The 24,858-nt window shown below is 43.2% G+C and overlaps 18 non-coding genes across 18 annotated transcripts; all 18 read left to right on the forward strand.

Moving 5' to 3' along the window:
• Nucleotides 1–1,197: 1,197 nt before the first annotated feature.
• trnas-gcu lies at nt 1,198–1,279 on the forward strand. Its single transcript has one exon. It is a non-coding gene; the product is annotated as a tRNA-Ser (tRNA).
• Nucleotides 1,280–2,264: 985 nt separating this feature from the next.
• On the forward strand, nt 2,265–2,346 carry trnas-gcu. The gene has a single exon. It is a non-coding gene; the product is annotated as a tRNA-Ser (tRNA).
• A 1,463-nt stretch (nt 2,347–3,809) lies between these two features.
• trnas-gcu lies at nt 3,810–3,891 on the forward strand. Its single transcript has one exon. It is a non-coding gene; the product is annotated as a tRNA-Ser (tRNA).
• Nucleotides 3,892–4,876: 985 nt separating this feature from the next.
• Nucleotides 4,877–4,958, forward strand: trnas-gcu. Its single transcript has one exon. It is a non-coding gene; the product is annotated as a tRNA-Ser (tRNA).
• Nucleotides 4,959–6,421: 1,463 nt separating this feature from the next.
• trnas-gcu lies at nt 6,422–6,503 on the forward strand. Its single transcript has one exon. It is a non-coding gene; the product is annotated as a tRNA-Ser (tRNA).
• Nucleotides 6,504–9,094: 2,591 nt separating this feature from the next.
• On the forward strand, nt 9,095–9,176 carry trnas-gcu. The gene has a single exon. It is a non-coding gene; the product is annotated as a tRNA-Ser (tRNA).
• Nucleotides 9,177–10,639: 1,463 nt separating this feature from the next.
• trnas-gcu lies at nt 10,640–10,721 on the forward strand. Its single transcript has one exon. It is a non-coding gene; the product is annotated as a tRNA-Ser (tRNA).
• A 985-nt stretch (nt 10,722–11,706) lies between these two features.
• On the forward strand, nt 11,707–11,788 carry trnas-gcu. Its single transcript has one exon. It is a non-coding gene; the product is annotated as a tRNA-Ser (tRNA).
• Nucleotides 11,789–13,194: 1,406 nt separating this feature from the next.
• trnas-gcu lies at nt 13,195–13,276 on the forward strand. The gene has a single exon. It is a non-coding gene; the product is annotated as a tRNA-Ser (tRNA).
• A 1,406-nt stretch (nt 13,277–14,682) lies between these two features.
• trnas-gcu lies at nt 14,683–14,764 on the forward strand. Its single transcript has one exon. It is a non-coding gene; the product is annotated as a tRNA-Ser (tRNA).
• Nucleotides 14,765–18,503: 3,739 nt separating this feature from the next.
• trnas-gcu lies at nt 18,504–18,585 on the forward strand. Its single transcript has one exon. It is a non-coding gene; the product is annotated as a tRNA-Ser (tRNA).
• A 480-nt stretch (nt 18,586–19,065) lies between these two features.
• trnas-gcu lies at nt 19,066–19,147 on the forward strand. Its single transcript has one exon. It is a non-coding gene; the product is annotated as a tRNA-Ser (tRNA).
• A 480-nt stretch (nt 19,148–19,627) lies between these two features.
• trnas-gcu lies at nt 19,628–19,709 on the forward strand. The gene has a single exon. It is a non-coding gene; the product is annotated as a tRNA-Ser (tRNA).
• Nucleotides 19,710–20,189: 480 nt separating this feature from the next.
• Nucleotides 20,190–20,271, forward strand: trnas-gcu. Its single transcript has one exon. It is a non-coding gene; the product is annotated as a tRNA-Ser (tRNA).
• A 985-nt stretch (nt 20,272–21,256) lies between these two features.
• On the forward strand, nt 21,257–21,338 carry trnas-gcu. The gene has a single exon. It is a non-coding gene; the product is annotated as a tRNA-Ser (tRNA).
• Nucleotides 21,339–22,732: 1,394 nt separating this feature from the next.
• On the forward strand, nt 22,733–22,818 carry trnas-gcu. Its single transcript has one exon. It is a non-coding gene; the product is annotated as a tRNA-Ser (tRNA).
• Nucleotides 22,819–23,297: 479 nt separating this feature from the next.
• Nucleotides 23,298–23,379, forward strand: trnas-gcu. The gene has a single exon. It is a non-coding gene; the product is annotated as a tRNA-Ser (tRNA).
• A 1,042-nt stretch (nt 23,380–24,421) lies between these two features.
• trnas-gcu lies at nt 24,422–24,503 on the forward strand. The gene has a single exon. It is a non-coding gene; the product is annotated as a tRNA-Ser (tRNA).
• The last annotated feature ends 355 nt before the right edge of the window (nt 24,504–24,858 follow it).

Below are 24,858 nucleotides of genomic sequence, written 5' to 3' on the forward strand. Positions count from 1 at the left end.
CATTGATTTCAATCTAGGGTTTACATACAGCAACTACAGTTTTTTAAGGTCATTTGCCACTTCCAATATACAGGATGAGGTGGCCGAGTGGTTAAGGCGATGTACTGCTAATCCATTGTGCTCTGCATGCATGCGTTCGAATTCCATCCTCATCGTGTAACAATTCAAATGATGTGCTTTATTTTGGCACTGGAAGATTTTGACTTTCACAAACACTGGTCAAATTGCTGACTGCCACAGCGAGAGCACAGGACTTGGTATCTGAGTGGTGAAGGCGATGAACTGCATGTGTGGATTATAACACCAACCTCTTCACACAACATGTGTTATTTCCTCTCTTACATGGCCCCACATGAAAATAGAATCCCTGCGCAATCCTAGAGCGACTAATAAGATTCAGGTATTGAAGAATAACTTCACCAAGGGCAACCTCAATAGTGGGATTTGAACCGACACCTCAACACACTTAATCAAGCACTGGAGACCACTCGGCCTGACAAAACATTTGTTAAATGTCTCGATGGGATAGACACATGGCCTTGCCATTGCTCTGCATAACTTTCATTGATTTCAATCTAGGGTGTACATACAGCAACTACAGTCTTTTAAGGTCATTTGCAACTTCCAAAAAACAGGATGAGGTGGCTGAGTGGTTAAGGCGACGGACTGCTAATATATTGTGCTCTGCATGCATGGGTTTGAATCCCATCCTCACTGTGTAACAATTAAAATGACGTGCTTGATTTTGGCACTGGAAGATTTTGACTTTCACAAACACTGGCAAAATTGCTGACTGCCACAGCGAGAGCACAGGACTTGGTATCTGAGTGGTGAAGGCGATGAACTGCATGTGTGGATTATAACACCAACCACTTCACACAACATTTGTTATTTCCTCTCTTACATGGCCCGACATGAAAATAGAATCCCTGCGCAATCCTAGAGCGACTAATAAGATTCAGGTATTGAAGAATAACTTCACCAAGGGCAACCTCAATAGTGAGATTTGAACCGACACCTCAACACACTTAATCAAGCACTGGAGACCAATCGGCCTGACAAAACATTTGTTAAATGTCTCGATGGGATCGACACATGGCCTTGCCATTGCTCTGCATAACTTTCATTGATTTCAATCTAGGGTTTACATACAGCAACTACAGTCTTTTAAGGTCATTTGCAACTTCCAAAAAACAGGAAGAGGTGGCCGAGTGGTTAAGGCGATGGACTGCTAATCCATTGTGCTCTGCATGCATGGGTTCGAATCCCATCCTCATCGTGTAACAATTAAAATTTGGTGATTTATTTTGGCACTGGAAGATTTTGACTTTCACAAACACTGGTAAAATTGCTGACTGCCACAGCGAGAGCACAGGACTTGGTATCTGAGTGGTGAAGGCGATGAACTGCATGTGTGGATTATAACACCAACCTCTTCACACAACATGTGTTATTTCCTCTCTTACATTGCCCCACATGAAAATAGAATCCCTGCGCAATCCTAGAGCGACTAATAAGATTCAGGTATTGAAGAATAACTTCACCAAGGGCAACCTCAATAGTGGGATTTGAACCGACTTAATCAAGCACTGGAGACCACTCGGCCTGACAAAACATTTGTTAAATGTCTCGATGGGATAGACACATGGCCTTGCCATTGCTCTGCATAACTTTCATTGATTTCAATCTAGGGTGTACATACAGCAACTACAGTCTTTTAAGGTCATTTGCAACTTCCAAAAAACAGGATGAGGTGGCTGTGTGGTTTGAATCCCATCCTCACTGTGTAACAATTAAAATGACGTGCTTGATTTTGGCACTGGAAGATTTTGACTTTCACAAACACTGGCAAAATTGCTGACTGCCACAGCAAGAGCACAGGACTTGGTATCTGAGTGGTGAAGGCGATGAACTGCATGTGTGGATTATAACACCAACCACTTCACACAACATTTGTTATTTCCTCTCTTACATGGCCCGACATGAAAATAGAATCCCTGCGCAATCCTAGAGCGACTAATAAGATTCAGGTATTGAAGAATAACTTCACCAAGGGCAACCTCAATAGTGAGATTTGAACCGACACCTCAACACACTTAATCAAGCACTGGAGACCACTCGGCCTGACAAAACATTTGTTAAATGTCTCGATGGGATCGACACATGGCCTTGCCATTGCTCTGCATAACTTTCATTGATTTCAATCTAGGGTTTACATACAGCAACTACAGTTTTTTAAGGTAATTTGCCCCTTCCAAGCTGCAGATGAGGTGGCCGAGTGGTTAAGGCGATGGACTGCTAATCCATTGTGCTCTGCATGCATGGGTTCGAATCCCATCCTCATCGTGTAACAATTAAAAGTCTGTGCTTTATTTTGGCACTGGAAGATTTTGACTTTCACAAACACTGGTAAAATTGCTGACTCCCACAGCGAGAACACAGGTCTTGGTATCTGAGTGGTGAAGGCGATGAACTTCATGTGTGGATTATAACACCATCCACTTGAACCGACACCTCAACACACTTTTAATCAAGCACGTGAGACCACTCGGCCTGACAAAACATTTGTTAAATATCTCGATGGGATCGACACATGGCCCTGCCATTGCTTTCATTGATTTCAATCTAGGGTTTACATACAGCAACTACAGTTTTTTAAGGTCATTTGCCACTTCCAATATACAGGATGAGGTGGCCGAGTGGTTAAGGCGATGTACTGCTAATCCATTGTGCTCTGCATGCATGCGTTCGAATTCCATCCTCATCGTGTAACAATTCAAATGATGTGCTTTATTTTGGCACTGGAAGATTTTGACTTTCACAAACACTGGTCAAATTGCTGACTGCCACAGCGAGAGCACAGGACTTGGTATCTGAGTGGTGAAGGCGATGAACTGCATGTGTGGATTATAACACCAACCTCTTCACACAACATGTGTTATTTCCTCTCTTACATGGCCCCACATGAAAATAGAATCCCTGCGCAATCCTAGAGCGACTAATAAGATTCAGGTATTGAAGAATAACTTCACCAAGGGCAACCTCAATAGTGGGATTTGAACCGACACCTCAACACACTTAATCAAGCACTGGAGACCACTCGGCCTGACAAAACATTTGTTAAATGTCTCGATGGGATAGACACATGGCCTTGCCATTGCTCTGCATAACTTTCATTGATTTCAATCTAGGGTGTACATACAGCAACTACAGTCTTTTAAGGTCATTTGCAACTTCCAAAAAACAGGATGAGGTGGCTGAGTGGTTAAGGCGACGGACTGCTAATATATTGTGCTCTGCATGCATGGGTTTGAATCCCATCCTCACTGTGTAACAATTAAAATGACGTGCTTGATTTTGGCACTGGAAGATTTTGACTTTCACAAACACTGGCAAAATTGCTGACTGCCACAGCGAGAGCACAGGACTTGGTATCTGAGTGGTGAAGGCGATGAACTGCATGTGTGGATTATAACACCAACCACTTCACACAACATTTGTTATTTCCTCTCTTACATGGCCCGACATGAAAATAGAATCCCTGCGCAATCCTAGAGCGACTAATAAGATTCAGGTATTGAAGAATAACTTCACCAAGGGCAACCTCAATAGTGAGATTTGAACCGACACCTCAACACACTTAATCAAGCACTGGAGACCAATCGGCCTGACAAAACATTTGTTAAATGTCTCGATGGGATCGACACATGGCCTTGCCATTGCTCTGCATAACTTTCATTGATTTCAATCTAGGGTTTACATACAGCAACTACAGTCTTTTAAGGTCATTTGCAACTTCCAAAAAACAGGAAGAGGTGGCCGAGTGGTTAAGGCGATGGACTGCTAATCCATTGTGCTCTGCATGCATGGGTTCGAATCCCATCCTCATCGTGTAACAATTAAAATTTGGTGATTTATTTTGGCACTGGAAGATTTTGACTTTCACAAACACTGGTAAAATTGCTGACTGCCACAGCGAGAGCACAGGACTTGGTATCTGAGTGGTGAAGGCGATGAACTGCATGTGTGGATTATAACACCAACCTCTTCACACAACATGTGTTATTTCCTCTCTTACATTGCCCCACATGAAAATAGAATCCCTGCGCAATCCTAGAGCGACTAATAAGATTCAGGTATTGAAGAATAACTTCACCAAGGGCAACCTCAATAGTGGGATTTGAACCGACTTAATCAAGCACTGGAGACCACTCGGCCTGACAAAACATTTGTTAAATGTCTCGATGGGATAGACACATGGCCTTGCCATTGCTCTGCATAACTTTCATTGATTTCAATCTAGGGTGTACATACAGCAACTACAGTCTTTTAAGGTCATTTGCAACTTCCAAAAAACAGGATGAGGTGGCTGTGTGGTTTGAATCCCATCCTCACTGTGTAACAATTAAAATGACGTGCTTGATTTTGGCACTGGAAGATTTTGACTTTCACAAACACTGGCAAAATTGCTGACTGCCACAGCAAGAGCACAGGACTTGGTATCTGAGTGGTGAAGGCGATGAACTGCATGTGTGGATTATAACACCAACCACTTCACACAACATTTGTTATTTCCTCTCTTACATGGCCCGACATGAAAATAGAATCCCTGCGCAATCCTAGAGCGACTAATAAGATTCAGGTATTGAAGAATAACTTCACCAAGGGCAACCTCAATAGTGAGATTTGAACCGACACCTCAACACACTTAATCAAGCACTGGAGACCACTCGGCCTGACAAAACATTTGTTAAATGTCTCGATGGGATCGACACATGGCCTTGCCATTGCTCTGCATAACTTTCATTGATTTCAATCTAGGGTTTACATACAGCAACTACAGTTTTTTAAGGTAATTTGCCCCTTCCAAGCTGCAGATGAGGTGGCCGAGTGGTTAAGGCGATGGACTGCTAATCCATTGTGCTCTGCATGCATGGGTTCGAATCCCATCCTCATCGTGTAACAATTAAAAGTCTGTGCTTTATTTTGGCACTGGAAGATTTTGACTTTCACAAACACTGGTAAAATTGCTGACTCCCACAGCGAGAACACAGGTCTTGGTATCTGAGTGGTGAAGGCGATGAACTTCATGTGTGGATTATAACACCATCCACTTGAACCGACACCTCAACACACTTTTAATCAAGCACGTGAGACCACTCGGCCTGACAAAACATTTGTTAAATATCTCGATGGGATCGACACATGGCCCTGCCATTGCTTTCATTGATTTCAATCTAGGGTTTACATACAGCAACTACAGTTTTTTAAGGTCATTTGCCACTTCCAATATACAGGATGAGGTGGCCGAGTGGTGAAGGCGATGTACTGCTAATCCATTGTGCTCTGCATGCATGCGTTCGAATTCCATCCTCATCGTGTAACAATTCAAATGATGTGCTTTATTTTGGCACTGGAAGATTTTGACTTTCACAAACACTGGTCAAATTGCTGACTGCCACAGCGAGAGCACAGGACTTGGTATCTGAGTGGTGAAGGCGATGAACTGCATGTGTGGATTATAACACCAACCTCTTCACACAACATGTGTTATTTCCTCTCTTACATGGCCCCACATGAAAATAGAATCCCTGCGCAATCCTAGAGCGACTAATAAGATTCAGGTATTGAAGAATAACTTCACCAAGGGCAACCTCAATAGTGGGATTTGAACCGACACCTCAACACACTTAATCAAGCACTGGAGACCACTCGGCCTGACAAAACATTTGTTAAATGTCTCGATGGGATAGACACATGGCCTTGCCATTGCTCTGCATAACTTTCATTGATTTCAATCTAGGGTGTACATACAGCAACTACAGTCTTTTAAGGTCATTTGCAACTTCCAAAAAACAGGATGAGGTGGCTGAGTGGTTAAGGCGACGGACTGCTAATATATTCTGCTCTGCATGCATGGGTTTGAATCCCATCCTCACTGTGTAACAATTAAAATGACGTGCTTGATTTTGGCACTGGAAGATTTTGACTTTCACAAACACTGGCAAAATTGCTGACTGCCACAGCGAGAGCACAGGACTTGGTATCTGAGTGGTGAAGGCGATGAACTGCATGTGTGGATTATAACACCAACCTCTTCACACAACATTTGTTATTTCCTCTCTTACATGGCCCCACATGAAAATAGAATCCCTGCGCAATCCTAGAGCGACTAATAAGATTCAGGTATTGAAGAATGACTTCACCAAGGGCAACCTCAATAGTGGGATTTGAACCGACACCTCAACACACTTAATCAAGCCCTGGAGACCACTCGGCCTGACAAAACATTTGTTAAATGTCTCGATGGGATCGACACATGTCCTTGCCATTGCTCTGCATAACTTTCATTGATTTCAATCTAGCGTTTACATACAGCAACTACAGTCTTTTAAAGTAATTTGCAACTTCCAAAAAACAGGATGAGGTGGCCGAGTGGTTAAGGCGATGGACTGCTAATCCATTGTGCTCTGCATGCATGGGTTCGAATCCCATCCTCATCGTGTAACAATTAAATTGATGTGCTCTATTTTGGCACTGGAAGATTTTGACTTTCACAAACACTGGCAAAATTGCTGACTGCCACAGAGAGAGCACAGGACTTGGTATCTGAGTGGTGAAGGCGATGAACTGCATGTGTGGATTATAACACCAACCTCTTCACACAACATTTGTTATTTCCTCTCTTACATGGACCCACATGAAAATAGAATCCCTGCGCAATCCTAGAGCGACTAATAAGATTCAGGTATTGAAGAATAACTTCACCAAGGGCAACCTCAATAGTGGGATTTGAACCGACACCTCAACACACTTAATCAAGCACCGGAGACCACTCGGCCTGACAAAACATTTGTTAAATGTCTCGATGGGATCGACACATGGCCTTGCCATTGCGCTGGCTAACTTTCATTGATTTCAATCTAGGGTTTAAATACAGCAACTACAGTTTTTTAAGGTCATTTGCCACATGTAAAAAACAGGATGAGGTGGATGAGTGGTTAAGGCGATGGACTGCTAATCCATTGTGCTCTGCATGCATGGGTTTGAATCCCATCCTCATCGTGAAACAATTAAAATGATGTGCTTTATTTTGGCACTGGAAGATTTTGACTTTCACAAACACTGGTAAAATTGCTGACTGCCACAGCGAGAGCACAGGACTTGGTATCTGAGTGGTGAAGGCGATGAACTGCATGTGTGGATTATAACGCCAACCTCTTCACAAAACATTTGTTATTTCATCTCTTACATGGCCCCACATGAATATAGAATCCCTGCGCAATTCTAGTGTGACTAATAAGATTCAGGTATTGAAGAATAGCTTCACCAAGGGCAAACTCAATGGTGGGATTTGAACCGACAGCTCAAAACACTTAATCAAGCACTTGAGACCACTCGGCCTGACAAAACATTTGTTAAATATCTCGATGGGATCGACACATGGCCCTGCCATTGCTCTGCCTAACTTTCATTGATTTCAATCTAGGGTCTACATACAGCAACTACAGTTTTTTAAGGTCATTTGCCACTTCTAAAATACAGGATGAGGTGGCCAAGTGGTTAAGTTGATGAACTGCTAATCCATTGTGCTCTGCATGCATGGGTTCGAATCCCATCCTCATCGTGAAACAATTAAAATGATGTCCTCTATTTTGGCACTGGAAGATTTTGACTTTCACAAACACTGGTAAAATTGCTGACTGCCACAGCGAGAGCACAGGACTTGGTATCTGAGTGGTGAAGGCGATGAATGTGTGGATTATAACACCAACCATTGCTCTGCCTAACTTTCATTGATTTCAATCAATGCTTTACATACAGCAACTACAGTTTTTGAAGGTCATTTGCCACTTCTAGAATGCAGGATGAGGTGGCTGAGTGTTTAAGGCGATGGACTGCCAATCCATTGTGCTCTGCATGCATGGGTTCGAGTCCCATCCTCATCGTGTAACAATTAAAAGTCTGTGCTTTATTTTGGCACTGGAAGATTTTTACTTTCACAAACACTGGTAAAATTGCTGACTGCCACAGCGAGAGCACAGGACTCCTAACCCCTCCTGTCTCAGCCTCCAGTGTTTATGCTGCAGTAGTTTATGTGTCGGGGGGCTGGGGTAAGTTTGTTATATCTGGAGTACTTCTCCTGTCCTATTCGGTGTCCTGTTTGAATCTAAGTGTGTGTTCTCTAATTCTCTCCTTCTCTCTTTCTTTCTCTCTCTCGGAGGACCTGAGCCCTAGGACCATGCCCCAGGACTACCTGACATGATGACTCCTTGCTGTCCCCAGTCCACCTGGCCGTGCTGCTGCTCCAGTTTCAACTGACCTGAGCCCTAGGACCATGCCCCAGGACTACCTGACTCCTTGCTGTCCCCAGTCCACCTGACCGTGCTGCTGCTCCAGTTTCAACTGTTCTGCCCTATTATTATTCGACCATGCTGGTCATTTATGAACATTTGAACATCTTGGCCAAGTTATGTTATAATCTCCACCCGGCACAGCCAGAAAAGGACTGGCCACCCCACATAGCCTGGTTCCTCTCTAGGTTTCTTCCTAGGTTTTGGCCTTTCTAGGGAGTTTTTCCTAGCCACCGTGCTTCTACACCTGCATTGCTTGCTGTTTGGGGTTTTAGGCTGGGTTTCTGTACAGCACTTTGAGATATCAGCTGATGTACGAAGGGCTATATAAATAAATTTGATTTGATGATTTGATTTGACTTGGTATCTGAGTGTTGAAGGCGATGAACTGCATGTGTGGATTATAACACCAACCTCTTCACAAAACATTTGTTATTTCCTCTCTTACATGGCCCCACAAGAATATAGAATCCCTGCGCAATCCTAGAGCGACTAATAAGATTCAGGTATTGAAGAATAGCTTCACCAAGGGCAAACTCAATGGTGGGATTTGAACCGACACCTCAACACACTTAATCAAGCACTTGAGACCACTCGGCATGACAACACGTTTGTTAAATGTCTTGATGGGGTCGACACATGGCCTTGCCATTGCTCTGCCTAACTTTCATTGATTTCAATCTAGGGTTTACATACAGCAACTACAGTTTTTTAAGGTAATTTGCCCCTTCCAAGCTGCAGATGAGGTGGCCGAGTGGTTAAGGCGATGGACTGCTAATCCATTGTGCTCTGCATGCATGGGTTTGAATCCCATCCTCATCGTGTAACAATTAAAAGTCTGTGCTTTATTTTGGCACTGGAAGATTTTGACTTTCACAAACACTGGTAAAATTGCTGACTCCCACAGCGAGAACACAGGTCTTGGTATCTGAGTGGTGAAGGCGATGAACTTCATGTGTGGATTATAACACCATCCACTTGAACCGACACCTCAACACACTTTTAATCAAGCACGTGAGACCACTCGGCCTGACAAAACATTTGTTAAATATCTCGATGGGATCGACACATGGCCCTGCCATTGCTTTCATTGATTTCAATCTAGGGTTTACATACAGCAACTACAGTTTTTTAAGGTCATTTGCCACTTCCAATATACAGGATGAGGTGGCCGAGTGGTTAAGGCGATGTACTGCTAATCCATTGTGCTCTGCATGCATGCGTTCGAATTCCATCCTCATCGTGTAACAATTCAAATGATGTGCTTTATTTTGGCACTGGAAGATTTTGACTTTCACAAACACTGGTCAAATTGGTGACTGCCACAGCGAGAGCACAGGACTTGGTATCTGAGTGGTGAAGGCGATGAACTGCATGTGTGGATTATAACACCAACCTCTTCACACAACATGTGTTATTTCCTCTCTTACATGGCCCCACATGAAAATAGAATCCCTGCGCAATCCTAGAGCGACTAATAAGATTCAGGTATTGAAGAATAACTTCACCAAGGGCAACCTCAATAGTGGGATTTGAACCGACACCTCAACACACTTAATCAAGCACTGGAGACCACTCGGCCTGACAAAACATTTGTTAAATGTCTCGATGGGATAGACACATGGCCTTGCCATTGCTCTGCATAACTTTCATTGATTTCAATCTAGGGTGTACATACAGCAACTACAGTCTTTTAAGGTCATTTGCAACTTCCAAAAAACAGGATGAGGTGGCTGAGTGGTTAAGGCGACGGACTGCTAATATATTGTGCTCTGCATGCATGGGTTTGAATCCCATCCTCACTGTGTAACAATTAAAATGACGTGCTTGATTTTGGCACTGGAAGATTTTGACTTTCACAAACACTGGCAAAATTGCTGACTGCCACAGCGAGAGCACAGGACTTGGTATCTGAGTGGTGAAGGCGATGAACTGCATGTGTGGATTATAACACCAACCACTTCACACAACATTTGTTATTTCCTCTCTTACATGGCCCGACATGAAAATAGAATCCCTGCGCAATCCTAGAGCGACTAATAAGATTCAGGTATTGAAGAATAACTTCACCAAGGGCAACCTCAATAGTGAGATTTGAACCGACACCTCAACACACTTAATCAAGCACTGGAGACCAATCGGCCTGACAAAACATTTGTTAAATGTCTCGATGGGATCGACACATGGCCTTGCCATTGCTCTGCATAACTTTCATTGATTTCAATCTAGGGTTTACATACAGCAACTACAGTCTTTTAAGGTCATTTGCAACTTCCAAAAAACAGGAAGAGGTGGCCGAGTGGTTAAGGCGATGGACTGCTAATCCATTGTGCTCTGCATGCATGGGTTCGAATCCCATCCTCATCGTGTAACAATTAAAATTTGGTGATTTATTTTGGCACTGGAAGATTTTGACTTTCACAAACACTGGTAAAATTGCTGACTGCCACAGCGAGAGCACAGGACTTGGTATCTGAGTGGTGAAGGCGATGAACTGCATGTGTGGATTATAACACCAACCTCTTCACACAACATGTGTTATTTCCTCTCTTACATTGCCCCACATGAAAATAGAATCCCTGCGCAATCCTAGAGCGACTAATAAGATTCAGGTATTGAAGAATAACTTCACCAAGGGCAACCTCAATAGTGGGATTTGAACCGACTTAATCAAGCACTGGAGACCACTCGGCCTGACAAAACATTTGTTAAATGTCTCGATGGGATAGACACATGGCCTTGCCATTGCTCTGCATAACTTTCATTGATTTCAATCTAGGGTGTACATACAGCAACTACAGTCTTTTAAGGTCATTTGCAACTTCCAAAAAACAGGATGAGGTGGCTGTGTGGTTTGAATCCCATCCTCACTGTGTAACAATTAAAATGACGTGCTTGATTTTGGCACTGGAAGATTTTGACTTTCACAAACACTGGCAAAATTGCTGACTGCCACAGCAAGAGCACAGGACTTGGTATCTGAGTGGTGAAGGCGATGAACTGCATGTGTGGATTATAACACCAACCACTTCACACAACATTTGTTATTTCCTCTCTTACATGGCCCGACATGAAAATAGAATCCCTGCGCAATCCTAGAGCGACTAATAAGATTCAGGTATTGAAGAATAACTTCACCAAGGGCAACCTCAATAGTGAGATTTGAATCGACACCTCAACACACTTAATCAAGCACTGGAGACCACTCGGCCTGACAAAACATTTGTTAAATGTCTCGATGGGATCGACACATGGCCTTGCCATTGCTCTGCATAACTTTCATTGATTTCAATCTAGGGTTTACATACAGCAACTACAGTTTTTTAAGGTAATTTGCCCCTTCCAAGCTGCAGATGAGGTGGCCGAGTGGTTAAGGCGATGGACTGCTAATCCATTGTGCTCTGCATGCATGGGTTCGAATCCCATCCTCATCGTGTAACAATTAAAAGTCTGTGCTTTATTTTGGCACTGGAAGATTTTGACTTTCACAAACACTGGTAAAATTGCTGACTCCCACAGCGAGAACACAGGTCTTGGTATCTGAGTGGTGAAGGCGATGAACTTCATGTGTGGATTATAACACCATCCACTTGAACCGACACCTCAACACACTTTTAATCAAGCACGTGAGACCACTCGGCCTGACAAAACATTTGTTAAATATCTCGATGGGATCGACACATGGCCCTGCCATTGCTTTCATTGATTTCAATCTAGGGTTTACATACAGCAACTACAGTTTTTTAAGGTCATTTGCCACTTCCAATATACAGGATGAGGTGGCCGAGTGGTTAAGGCGATGTACTGCTAATCCATTGTGCTCTGCATGCATGCGTTCGAATCCCATCCTCATCGTGTAACAATTAAAATTTGGTGATTTATTTTGGCACTGGAAGATTTTGACTTTCACAAACACTGGTAAAATTGCTGACTGCCACAGCGAGAGCACAGGACTTGGTATCTGAGTGGTGAAGGCGATGAACTGCATGTGTGGATTATAACACCAACCTCTTCACACAACATGTGTTATTTCCTCTCTTACATTGCCCCACATGAAAATAGAATCCCTGCGCAATCCTAGAGCGACTAATAAGATTCAGGTATTGAAGAATAACTTCACCAAGGGCAACCTCAATAGTGGGATTTGAACCGACTTAATCAAGCACTGGAGACCACTCGGCCTGACAAAACATTTGTTAAATGTCTCGATGGGATAGACACATGGCCTTGCCATTGCTCTGCATAACTTTCATTGATTTCAATCTAGGGTGTACATACAGCAACTACAGTCTTTTAAGGTCATTTGCAACTTCCAAAAAACAGGATGAGGTGGCTGTGTGGTTTGAATCCCATCCTCACTGTGTAACAATTAAAATGACGTGCTTGATTTTGGCACTGGAAGATTTTGACTTTCACAAACACTGGCAAAATTGCTGACTGCCACAGCAAGAGCACAGGACTTGGTATCTGAGTGGTGAAGGCGATGAACTGCATGTGTGGATTATAACACCAACCACTTCACACAACATTTGTTATTTCCTCTCTTACATGGCCCGACATGAAAATAGAATCCCTGCGCAATCCTAGAGCGACTAATAAGATTCAGGTATTGAAGAATAACTTCACCAAGGGCAACCTCAATAGTGAGATTTGAATCGACACCTCAACACACTTAATCAAGCACTGGAGACCACTCGGCCTGACAAAACATTTGTTAAATGTCTCGATGGGATCGACACATGGCCTTGCCATTGCTCTGCATAACTTTCATTGATTTCAATCTAGGGTTTACATACAGCAACTACAGTTTTTTAAGGTAATTTGCCCCTTCCAAGCTGCAGATGAGGTGGCCGAGTGGTTAAGGCGATGGACTGCTAATCCATTGTGCTCTGCATGCATGGGTTCGAATCCCATCCTCATCGTGTAACAATTAAAAGTCTGTGCTTTATTTTGGCACTGGAAGATTTTGACTTTCACAAACACTGGTAAAATTGCTGACTCCCACAGCGAGAACACAGGTCTTGGTATCTGAGTGGTGAAGGCGATGAACTTCATGTGTGGATTATAACACCATCCACTTGAACCGACACCTCAACACACTTTTAATCAAGCACGTGAGACCACTCGGCCTGACAAAACATTTGTTAAATATCTCGATGGGATCGACACATGGCCCTGCCATTGCTTTCATTGATTTCAATCTAGGGTTTACATACAGCAACTACAGTTTTTTAAGGTCATTTGCCACTTCCAATATACAGGATGAGGTGGCCGAGTGGTTAAGGCGATGTACTGCTAATCCATTGTGCTCTGCATGCATGCGTTCGAATCCCATCCTCATCGTGTAACAATTAAAATTTGGTGATTTATTTTGGCACTGGAAGATTTTGACTTTCACAAACACTGGTAAAATTGCTGACTGCCACAGCGAGAGCACAGGACTTGGTATCTGAGTGGTGAAGGCGATGAACTGCATGTGTGGATTATAACACCAACCTCTTCACACAACATGTGTTATTTCCTCTCTTACATTGCCCCACATGAAAATAGAATCCCTGCGCAATCCTAGAGCGACTAATAAGATTCAGGTATTGAAGAATAACTTCACCAAGGGCAACCTCAATAGTGGGATTTGAACCGACTTAATCAAGCACTGGAGACCACTCGGCCTGACAAAACATTTGTTAAATGTCTCGATGGGATAGACACATGGCCTTGCCATTGCTCTGCATAACTTTCATTGATTTCAATCTAGGGTGTACATACAGCAACTACAGTCTTTTAAGGTCATTTGCAACTTCCAAAAAACAGGATGAGGTGGCTGTGTGGTTTGAATCCCATCCTCACTGTGTAACAATTAAAATGACGTGCTTGATTTTGGCACTGGAAGATTTTGACTTTCACAAACACTGGCAAAATTGCTGACTGCCACAGCAAGAGCACAGGACTTGGTATCTGAGTGGTGAAGGCGATGAACTGCATGTGTGGATTATAACACCAACCACTTCACACAACATTTGTTATTTCCTCTCTTACATGGCCCGACATGAAAATAGAATCCCTGCGCAATCCTAGAGCGACTAATAAGATTCAGGTATTGAAGAATAACTTCACCAAGGGCAACCTCAATAGTGAGATTTGAACCGACACCTCAACACACTTAATCAAGCACTGGAGACCACTCGGCCTGACAAAACATTTGTTAAATGTCTCGATGGGATCGACACATGGCCTTGCCATTGCTCTGCATAACTTTCATTGATTTCAATCTAGGGTTTACATACAGCAACTACAGTTTTTTAAGGTAATTTGCCCCTTCCAAGCTGCAGATGAGGTGGCCGAGTGGTTAAGGCGATGGACTGCTAATCCATTGTGCTCTGCATGCATGGGTTCGAATCCCATCCTCATCGTGTAACAATTAAAAGTCTGTGCTTTATTTTGGCACTGGAAGATTTTGACTTTCACAAACACTGGTAAAATTGCTGACTCCCACAGCGAGAACACAGGTCTTGGTATCTGAGTGGTGAAGGCGATGAACTTCATGTGTGGATTATAACACCATCCACTTGAACCGACACCTCAACACACTTTTAATCAAGCACGTGAGACCACTCGGCCTGACAAAACATTTGTTAAATATCTCGATGGGATCGACACATGGCCCTGCCATTGCTTTCATTGATTTCAATCTAGGGTTTACATACAGCAACTACAGTTTTTTAAGGTCATTTGCCACTTCCAATATACAGGATGAGGTGGCCGAGTGGTTAAGGCGATGTACTGCTAATCCATTGTGCTCTGCATGCATGCGTTCGAATCCCATCCTCATCGTGTAACAATTAAAATTTGGTGATTTATTTTGGCACTGGAAGATTTTGACTTTCACAAACACTGGTAAAATTGCTGACTGCCACAGCGAGAGCACAGGACTTGGTATCTGAGTGGTGAAGGCGATGAACTGCATGTGTGGATTATAACACCAACCTCTTCACACAACATGTGTTATTTCCTCTCTTACATTGCCCCACATGAAAATAGAATCCCTGCGCAATCCTAGAGCGACTAATAAGATTCAGGTATTGAAGAATAACTTCACCAAGGGCAACCTCAATAGTGGGATTTGAACCGACTTAATCAAGCACTGGAGACCACTCGGCCTGACAAAACATTTGTTAAATGTCTCGATGGGATAGACACATGGCCTTGCCATTGCTCTGCATAACTTTCATTGATTTCAATCTAGGGTGTACATACAGCAACTACAGTCTTTTAAGGTCATTTGCAACTTCCAAAAAACAGGATGAGGTGGCTGTGTGGTTTGAATCCCATCCTCACTGTGTAACAATTAAAATGACGTGCTTGATTTTGGCACTGGAAGATTTTGACTTTCACAAACACTGGCAAAATTGCTGACTGCCACAGCAAGAGCACAGGACTTGGTATCTGAGTGGTGAAGGCGATGAACTGCATGTGTGGATTATAACACCAACCACTTCACACAACATTTGTTATTTCCTCTCTTACATGGCCCGACATGAAAATAGAATCCCTGCGCAATCCTAGAGCGACTAATAAGATTCAGGTATTGAAGAATAACTTCACCAAGGGCAACCTCAATAGTGAGATTTGAACCGACACCTCAACACACTTAATCAAGCACTGGAGACCACTCGGCCTGACAAAACATTTGTTAAATGTCTCGATGGGATCGACACATGGCCTTGCCATTGCTCTGCATAACTTTCATTGATTTCATTGATTTCATTGACTGCTAATCCATTGTGCTCTGCATGCATGGGTTCGAATCCCATCCTCATCGTGTAACAATTAAAAGTCTGTGCTTTATTTTGGCACTGGAAGATTTTGACTTTCACAAACACTGGTAAAATTGCTGACTCCCACAGCGAGAACACAGGTCTTGGTATCTGAGTGGTGAAGGCGATGAACTTCATGTGTGGATTATAACACCATCCACTTGAACCGACACCTCAACACACTTTTAATCAAGCACGTGAGACCACTCGGCCTGACAAAACATTTGTTAAATATCTCGATGGGATCGACACATGGCCCTGCCATTGCTTTCATTGATTTCAATCTAGGGTTTACATACAGCAACTACAGTTTTTTAAGGTCATTTGCCACTTCCAATATACAGGATGAGGTGGCCGAGTGGTTAAGGCGATGTACTGCTAATCCATTGTGCTCTGCATGCATGCGTTCGAATTCCATCCTCATCGTGTGACAATTCAAATGATGTGCTTTATTTTGGCACTGGAAGATTTTGACTTTCACAAACACTGGTCAAATTGCTGACTGCCACAGCGAGAGCACAGGACTTGGTATCTGAGTGGTGAAGGCGATGAACTGCATGTGTGGATTATAACACCAACCTCTTCACACAACATGTGTTATTTCCTCTCTTACATGGCCCCACATGAAAATAGAATCCCTGCGCAATCCTAGAGCGACTAATAAGATTCAGGCATTGAAGAATAACTTCACCAAGGGCAACCTCAATAGTGGGATTTGAACCGACACCTCAACACACTTAATCAAGCACTGGAGACCACTCGGCCTGACAAAACATTTGTTAAATGTCTCGATGGGATAGACACATGGCCTTGCCATTGCTCTGCATAACTTTCATTGATTTCAATCTAGGGTGTACATACAGCAACTACAGTCTTTTAAGGTCATTTGCAACTTCCAAAAAACAGGATGAGGTGGCTGAGTGGTTAAGGCGACGGACTGCTAATATATTGTGCTCTGCATGCATGGGTTTGAATCCCATCCTCACTGTGTAACAATTAAAATGACGTGCTTGATTTTGGCACTGGAAGATTTTGACTTTCACAAACACTGGCAAAATTGCTGACTGCCACAGCGAGAGCACAGGACTTGGTATCTGAGTGGTGAAGGCGATGAACTGCATGTGTGGATTATAACACCAACCTCTTCACACAACATTTGTTATTTCCTCTCTTACATGGCCCCACATGAAAATAGAATCCCTGCGCAATCCTAGAGCGACTAATAAGATTCAGGTATTGAAGAATGACTTCACCAAGGGCAACCTCAATAGTGGGATTTGAACCGACACCTCAACACACTTAATCAAGCCCTGGAGACCACTCGGCCTGACAAAACATTTGTTAAATGTCTCGATGGGATCGACACATGTCCTTGCCATTGCTCTGCATAACTTTCATTGATTTCATGCATGGGTTCGAATCCCATCCTCATCGTGTAACAATTAAAAGTCTGTGCTTTATCTTGGCACTGGAAGATTTTGACTTTCACAAACACTGGTAAAATTGCTGACTCCCACAGCGAGAACACAGGTCTTGGTATCTGAGTGGTGAAGGCGATGAACTTCATGTGTGGATTATAACACCATCCACTTGAACCGACACCTCAACACACTTTTAATCAAGCACGTGAGACCACTCGGCCTGACAAAACATTTGTTAAATATCTCGATGGGATCGACACATGGCCCTGCCATTGCTTTCATTGATTTCAATCTAGGGTTTACATACAGCAACTACAGTTTTTTAAGGTCATTTGCCACTTCCAATATACAGGATGAGGTGGCCGAGTGGTTAAGGCGACGGACTGCTAATATATTGTGCTCTGCATGCATGGGTTTGAATCCCATCCTCACTGTGTAACAATTAAAATGACGTGCTTGATTTTGGCACTGGAAGATTTTGACTTTCACAAACACTGGCAAAATTGCTGACTGCCACAGCGAGAGCACAGGACTTGGTATCTGAGTGGTGAAGGCGATGAACTGCATGTGTGGATTATAACACCAACCTCTTCACACAACATTTGTTATTTCCTCTCTTACATGGCCCCACATGAAAATAGAATCCCTGCGCAATCCTAGAGCGACTAATAAGATTCAGGTATTGAAGAATGACTTCACCAAGGGCAACCTCAATAGTGGGATTTGAACCGACACCTCAACACACTTAATCAAGCCCTGGAGACCACTCGGCCTGACAAAACATTTGTTAAATGTCTCGATGGGATCGACACATGTCCTTGCCATTGCTCTGCATAACTTTCATTGATTTCAATCTAGCGTTTACATACAGCAACTACAGTCTTTTAAGGTAATTTGCAACTTCCAAAAAACAGGATGAGGTGGCCGAGTGGTTAAGGCGATGGACTGCTAATCCATTGTGCTCTGCATGCATGGGTTCGAATCCCATCCTCATCGTGTAACAATTAAATTGATGTGCTCTATTTTGGCACTGGAAGATTTTGACTTTCACAAACACTGGCAAAATTGCTGACTGCCACAGAGAGAGCACAGGACTTGGTATCTGAGTGGTGAAGGCGATGAACTGCATGTGTGGATTATAACACCAACCTCTTCACACAACATTTGTTATTTCCTCTCTTACATGGACCCACATGAAAATAGAATCCCTGCGCAATCCTAGAGCGACTAATAAGATTCAGGTATTGAAGAATAACTTCACCAAGGGCAACCTCAATAGTGGGATTTGAACCGACACCTCAACACACTTAATCAAGCCCTGGAGACCACTCGGCCTGACAAAACATTTGTTAAATGTCTCGATGGGATCGACACATGGCCTTGCCATTGCTCTGCATAACTTTCATTGATTTCAATCTAGCGTTTACATACAGCAACTACAGTCTTTTAAGGTCATTTGCAACTTCCAAAAAACAGGATGAGGTGGCCGAGTGGTTAAGGCGATGGACTGCTAATCCATTGTGCTCTGCATGCATGGGTTCGAATCCCATCCTCATCGTGTAACAATTAAATTGATGTGCTCTATTTTGGCACTGGAAGATTTTGACTTTCACAAACACTGGCAAAATTGCTGACTGCCACAGAGAGAGCACAGGACTTGGTATCTGAGTGGTGAAGGCGATGAACTGCATGTGTGGATTATAACACCAACCTCTTCACACAACATTTGTTATTTCCTCTCTTACATGGACCCACATGAAAATAGAATCCCTGCGCAATCCTAGAGCGACTAATAAGATTCAGGTATTGAAGAATAACTTCACCAAGGGCAACCTCAATAGTGGGATTTGAACCGACACCTCAACACACTTAATCAAGCCCTGGAGACCACTCGGCCTGACAAAACATTTGTTAAATGTCTCGATGGGATCGACACATGGCCTTGCCATTGCTCTGCATAACTTTCATTGATTTCAATCTAGCGTTTACATACAGCAACTACAGTCTTTTAAGGTCATTTGCAACTTCCAAAAAACAGGATGAGGTGGCCGAGTGGTTAAGGCGATGGACTGCTAATCCATTGTGCTCTGCATGCATGGGTTCGAATCCCATCCTCATCGTGTAACAATTAAATTGATGTGCTCTATTTTGGCACTGGAAGATTTTGACTTTCACAAACACTGGCAAAATTGCTGACTGCCACAGCGAGAGCACAGGACTTGGTATCTGAGTGGTGAAGGCGATGAACTGCATGTGTGGATTATAACACCAACCACTTCACACAACATTTGTTATTTCCTCTCTTACATGGCCCGACATGAAAATAGAATCCCTGCGCAATCCTAGAGCGACTAATAAGATTCAGGTATTGAAGAATAACTTCACCAAGGGCAACCTCAATAGTGAAATTTGAACCGACACCTCAACACACTTAATCAAGCACTGGAGACCAATCGGCCTGACAAAACATTTGTTAAATGTCTCGATGGGATCGACACATGGCCTTGCCATTGCTCTGCATAACTTTCATTGATTTCAATCTAGGGTTTACATACAGCAACTACAGTCTTTTAAGGTCATTTGCAACTTCCAAAAAACAGGAAGAGGTGGCCGAGTGGTTAAGGCGATGGACTGCTAATCCATTGTGCTCTGCATGCATGGGTTCGAATCCCATCCTCATCGTGTAACAATTAAAATTTGGTGATTTATTTTGGCACTGGAAGATTTTGACTTTCACAAACACTGGTAAAATTGCTGACTGCCACAGCGAGAGCACAGGACTTGGTATCTGAGTGGTGAAGGCGATGAACTGCATGTGTGGATTATAACACCAACCTCTTCACACAACATGTGTTATTTCCTCTCTTACATTGCCCCACATGAAAATAGAATCCCTGCGCAATCCTAGAGCGACTAATAAGATTCAGGTATTGAAGAATAACTTCACCAAGGGCAACCTCAATAGTGGGATTTGAACCGACTTAATCAAGCACTGGAGACCACTCGGCCTGACAAAACATTTGTTAAATGTCTCGATGGGATAGACACATGGCCTTGCCATTGCTCTGCATAACTTTCATTGATTTCAATCTAGGGTGTACATACAGCAACTACAGTCTTTTAAGGTCATTTGCAACTTCCAAAAAACAGGATGAGGTGGCTGTGTGGTTTGAATCCCATCCTCACTGTGTAACAATTAAAATGACGTGCTTGATTTTGGCACTGGAAGATTTTGACTTTCACAAACACTGGCAAAATTGCTGACTGCCACAGCAAGAGCACAGGACTTGGTATCTGAGTGGTGAAGGCGATGAACTGCATGTGTGGATTATAACACCAACCACTTCACACAACATTTGTTATTTCCTCTCTTACATGGCCCGACATGAAAATAGAATCCCTGCGCAATCCTAGAGCGACTAATAAGATTCAGGTATTGAAGAATAACTTCACCAAGGGCAACCTCAATAGTGAGATTTGAATCGACACCTCAACACACTTAATCAAGCACTGGAGACCACTCGGCCTGACAAAACATTTGTTAAATGTCTCGATGGGATCGACACATGGCCTTGCCATTGCTCTGCATAACTTTCATTGATTTCAATCTAGGGTTTACATACAGCAACTACAGTTTTTTAAGGTAATTTGCCCCTTCCAAGCTGCAGATGAGGTGGCCGAGTGGTTAAGGCGATGGACTGCTAATCCATTGTGCTCTGCATGCATGGGTTCGAATCCCATCCTCATCGTGTAACAATTAAAAGTCTGTGCTTTATTTTGGCACTGGAAGATTTTGACTTTCACAAACACTGGTAAAATTGCTGACTCCCACAGCGAGAACACAGGTCTTGGTATCTGAGTGGTGAAGGCGATGAACTTCATGTGTGGATTATAACACCATCCACTTGAACCGACACCTCAACACACTTTTAATCAAGCACGTGAGACCACTCGGCCTGACAAAACATTTGTTAAATATCTCGATGGGATCGACACATGGCCCTGCCATTGCTTTCATTGATTTCAATCTAGGGTTTACATACAGCAACTACAGTTTTTTAAGGTCATTTGCCACTTCCGATATACAGGATGAGGTGGCCGAGTGGTTAAGGCGATGTACTGCTAATCCATTGTGCTCTGCATGCATGCGTTCGAATTCCATCCTCATCGTGTAACAATTCAAATGATGTGCTTTATTTTGGCACTGGAAGATTTTGACTTTCACAAACACTGGTCAAATTGCTGACTGCCACAGCGAGAGCACAGGACTTGGTATCTGAGTGGTGAAGGCGATGAACTGCATGTGTGGATTATAACACCAACCTCTTCACACAACATGTGTTATTTCCTCTCTTACATGGCCCCACATGAAAATAGAATCCCTGCGCAATCCTAGAGCGACTAATAAGATTCAGGCATTGAAGAATAACTTCACCAAGGGCAACCTCAATAGTGGGATTTGAACCGACACCTCAACACACTTAATCAAGCACTGGAGACCACTCGGCCTGACAAAACATTTGTTAAATGTCTCGATGGGATAGACACATGGCCTTGCCATTGCTCTGCATAACTTTCATTGATTTCAATCTAGGGTGTACATACAGCAACTACAGTCTTTTAAGGTCATTTGCAACTTCCAAAAAACAGGATGAGGTGGCTGAGTGGTTAAGGCGACGGACTGCTAATATATTGTGCTCTGCATGCATGGGTTTGAATCCCATCCTCACTGTGTAACAATTAAAATGACGTGCTTGATTTTGGCACTGGAAGATTTTGACTTTCACAAACACTGGCAAAATTGCTGACTGCCACAGCGAGAGCACAGGACTTGGTATCTGAGTGGTGAAGGCGATGAACTGCATGTGTGGATTATAACACCAACCTCTTCACACAACATTTGTTATTTCCTCTCTTACATGGCCCCACATGAAAATAGAATCCCTGCGCAATCCTAGAGCGACTAATAAGATTCAGGTATTGAAGAATGACTTCACCAAGGGCAACCTCAATAGTGGGATTTGAACCGACACCTCAACACACTTAATCAAGCCCTGGAGACCACTCGGCCTGACAAAACATTTGTTAAATGTCTCGATGGGATCGACACATGTCCTTGCCATTGCTCTGCATAACTTTCATTGGTGGCCGAGGTGGCCGAGTGGTTAAGGCGATGGACTGCTAATCCATTGTGCTCTGCATGCATGGGTTCGAATCCCATCCTCATCGTGTAACAATTAAATTGATGTGCTTTATTTTGGCACTGGAAGATTTTGACTTTCACAAACACTGGCAAAATTGCTGACTGCCACAGAGAGAGCACAGGACTTGGTATCTGAGTGGTGAAGGCGATGAACTGCATGTGTGGATTATAACACCAACCTCTTCACACAACATTTGTTATTTCCTCTCTTACATGGCCCCACATGAAAATAGAATCCCTGCGCAATCCTAGAGCGACTAATAAGATTCAGGTATTGAAGAATGACTTCACCAAGGGCAACCTCAATAGTGGGATTTGAACCGACACCTCAACACACTTAATCAAGCACTGGAGACCACTCGGCCTGACAAAACATTTGTTAAATGTCTCGATGGGATCGACACATGGCCTTGCCATTGCTCTGCATAACTTTCATTGATTTCAATCTAGGGTTTACATACAGCAACTACAGTTTTTAAGGTAATTTGCAACTTCCAAAAAACAGGATGAGGTGGCCGAGTGGTTAAGGCGATGGACTGCTAATCCATTGTGCTCTGCATGCATGGGTTCGAATCCCATCCTCATCGTGTAACAATTAGAACTCGGTGCTTTATTTTGGCACTGGAAGATTTTGACTTTCACAAACACTGGCAAAATTGCTGACTGCCACAGCGAGAGCACAGGACTTGGTATCTGAGTGGTGAAGGCGATGAACTGCATGTGTGGATTATAACACCAACCTCTTCACACAACATTTGTTATTTCCTCTCTTACATGGCCCCACATGAAAATAGAATCCCTGCGCAATCCTAGAGCGACTAATAAGATTCAGGTATTGAAGAATGACTTCACCAAGGGCAACCTCAATAGTGGGATTTGAACCGACACCTCAACACACTTAATCAAGCCCTGGAGACCACTCGGCCTGACAAAACATTTGTTAAATGTCTCGATGGGATCGACACATGTCCTTGCCATTGCTCTGCATAACTTTCATTGATTTCAATCTAGCGTTTACATACAGCAACTACAGTCTTTTAAGGTAATTTGCAACTTCCAAAAAACAGGATGAGGTGGCTGAGTGGTTAAGGCGACGGACTGCTAATATATTGTGCTCTGCATGCATGGGTTTGAATCCCATCCTCACTGTGTAACAATTAAAATGACGTGCTTGATTTTGGCACTGGAAGATTTTGACTTTCACAAACACTGGCAAAATTGCTGACTGCCACAGCGAGAGCACAGGACTTGGTATCTGAGTGGTGAAGGCGATGAACTGCATGTGTGGATTATAACACCAACCTCTTCACACAACATTTGTTATTTCCTCTCTTACATGGCCCCACATGAAAATAGAATCCCTGCGCAATCCTAGAGCGACTAATAAGATTCAGGTATTGAAGAATGACTTCACCAAGGGCAACCTCAATAGTGGGATTTGAACCGACACCTCAACACACTTAATCAAGCCCTGGAGACCACTCGGCCTGACAAAACATTTGTTAAATGTCTCGATGGGATCGACACATGTCCTTGCCATTGCTCTGCATAACTTTCATTGATTTCAATCTAGCGTTTACATACAGCAACTACAGTCTTTTAAGGTAATTTGCAACTTCCAAAAAACAGGATGAGGTGGCCGAGTGGTTAAGGCGATGGACTGCTAATCCATTGTGCTCTGCATGCATGGGTTCGAATCCCATCCTCATCGTGTAACAATTAAATTGATGTGCTCTATTTTGGCACTGGAAGATTTTGACTTTCACAAACACTGGCAAAATTGCTGACTGCCACAGAGAGAGCACAGGACTTGGTATCTGAGTGGTGAAGGCGATGAACTGCATGTGTGGATTATAACACCAACCTCTTCACACAACATTTGTTATTTCCTCTCTTACATGGACCCACATGAAAATAGAATCCCTGCGCAATCCTAGAGCGACTAATAAGATTCAGGTATTGAAGAATAACTTCACCAAGGGCAACCTCAATAGTGGGATTTGAACCGACACCTCAACACACTTAATCAAGCCCTGGAGACCACTCGGCCTGACAAAACATTTGTT

This window comes from Oncorhynchus mykiss, chromosome 15 (assembly GCF_013265735.2).
Source record: "Oncorhynchus mykiss isolate Arlee chromosome 15, USDA_OmykA_1.1, whole genome shotgun sequence".
NCBI classification, from domain to species: domain Eukaryota; kingdom Metazoa; phylum Chordata; class Actinopteri; order Salmoniformes; family Salmonidae; genus Oncorhynchus; species Oncorhynchus mykiss.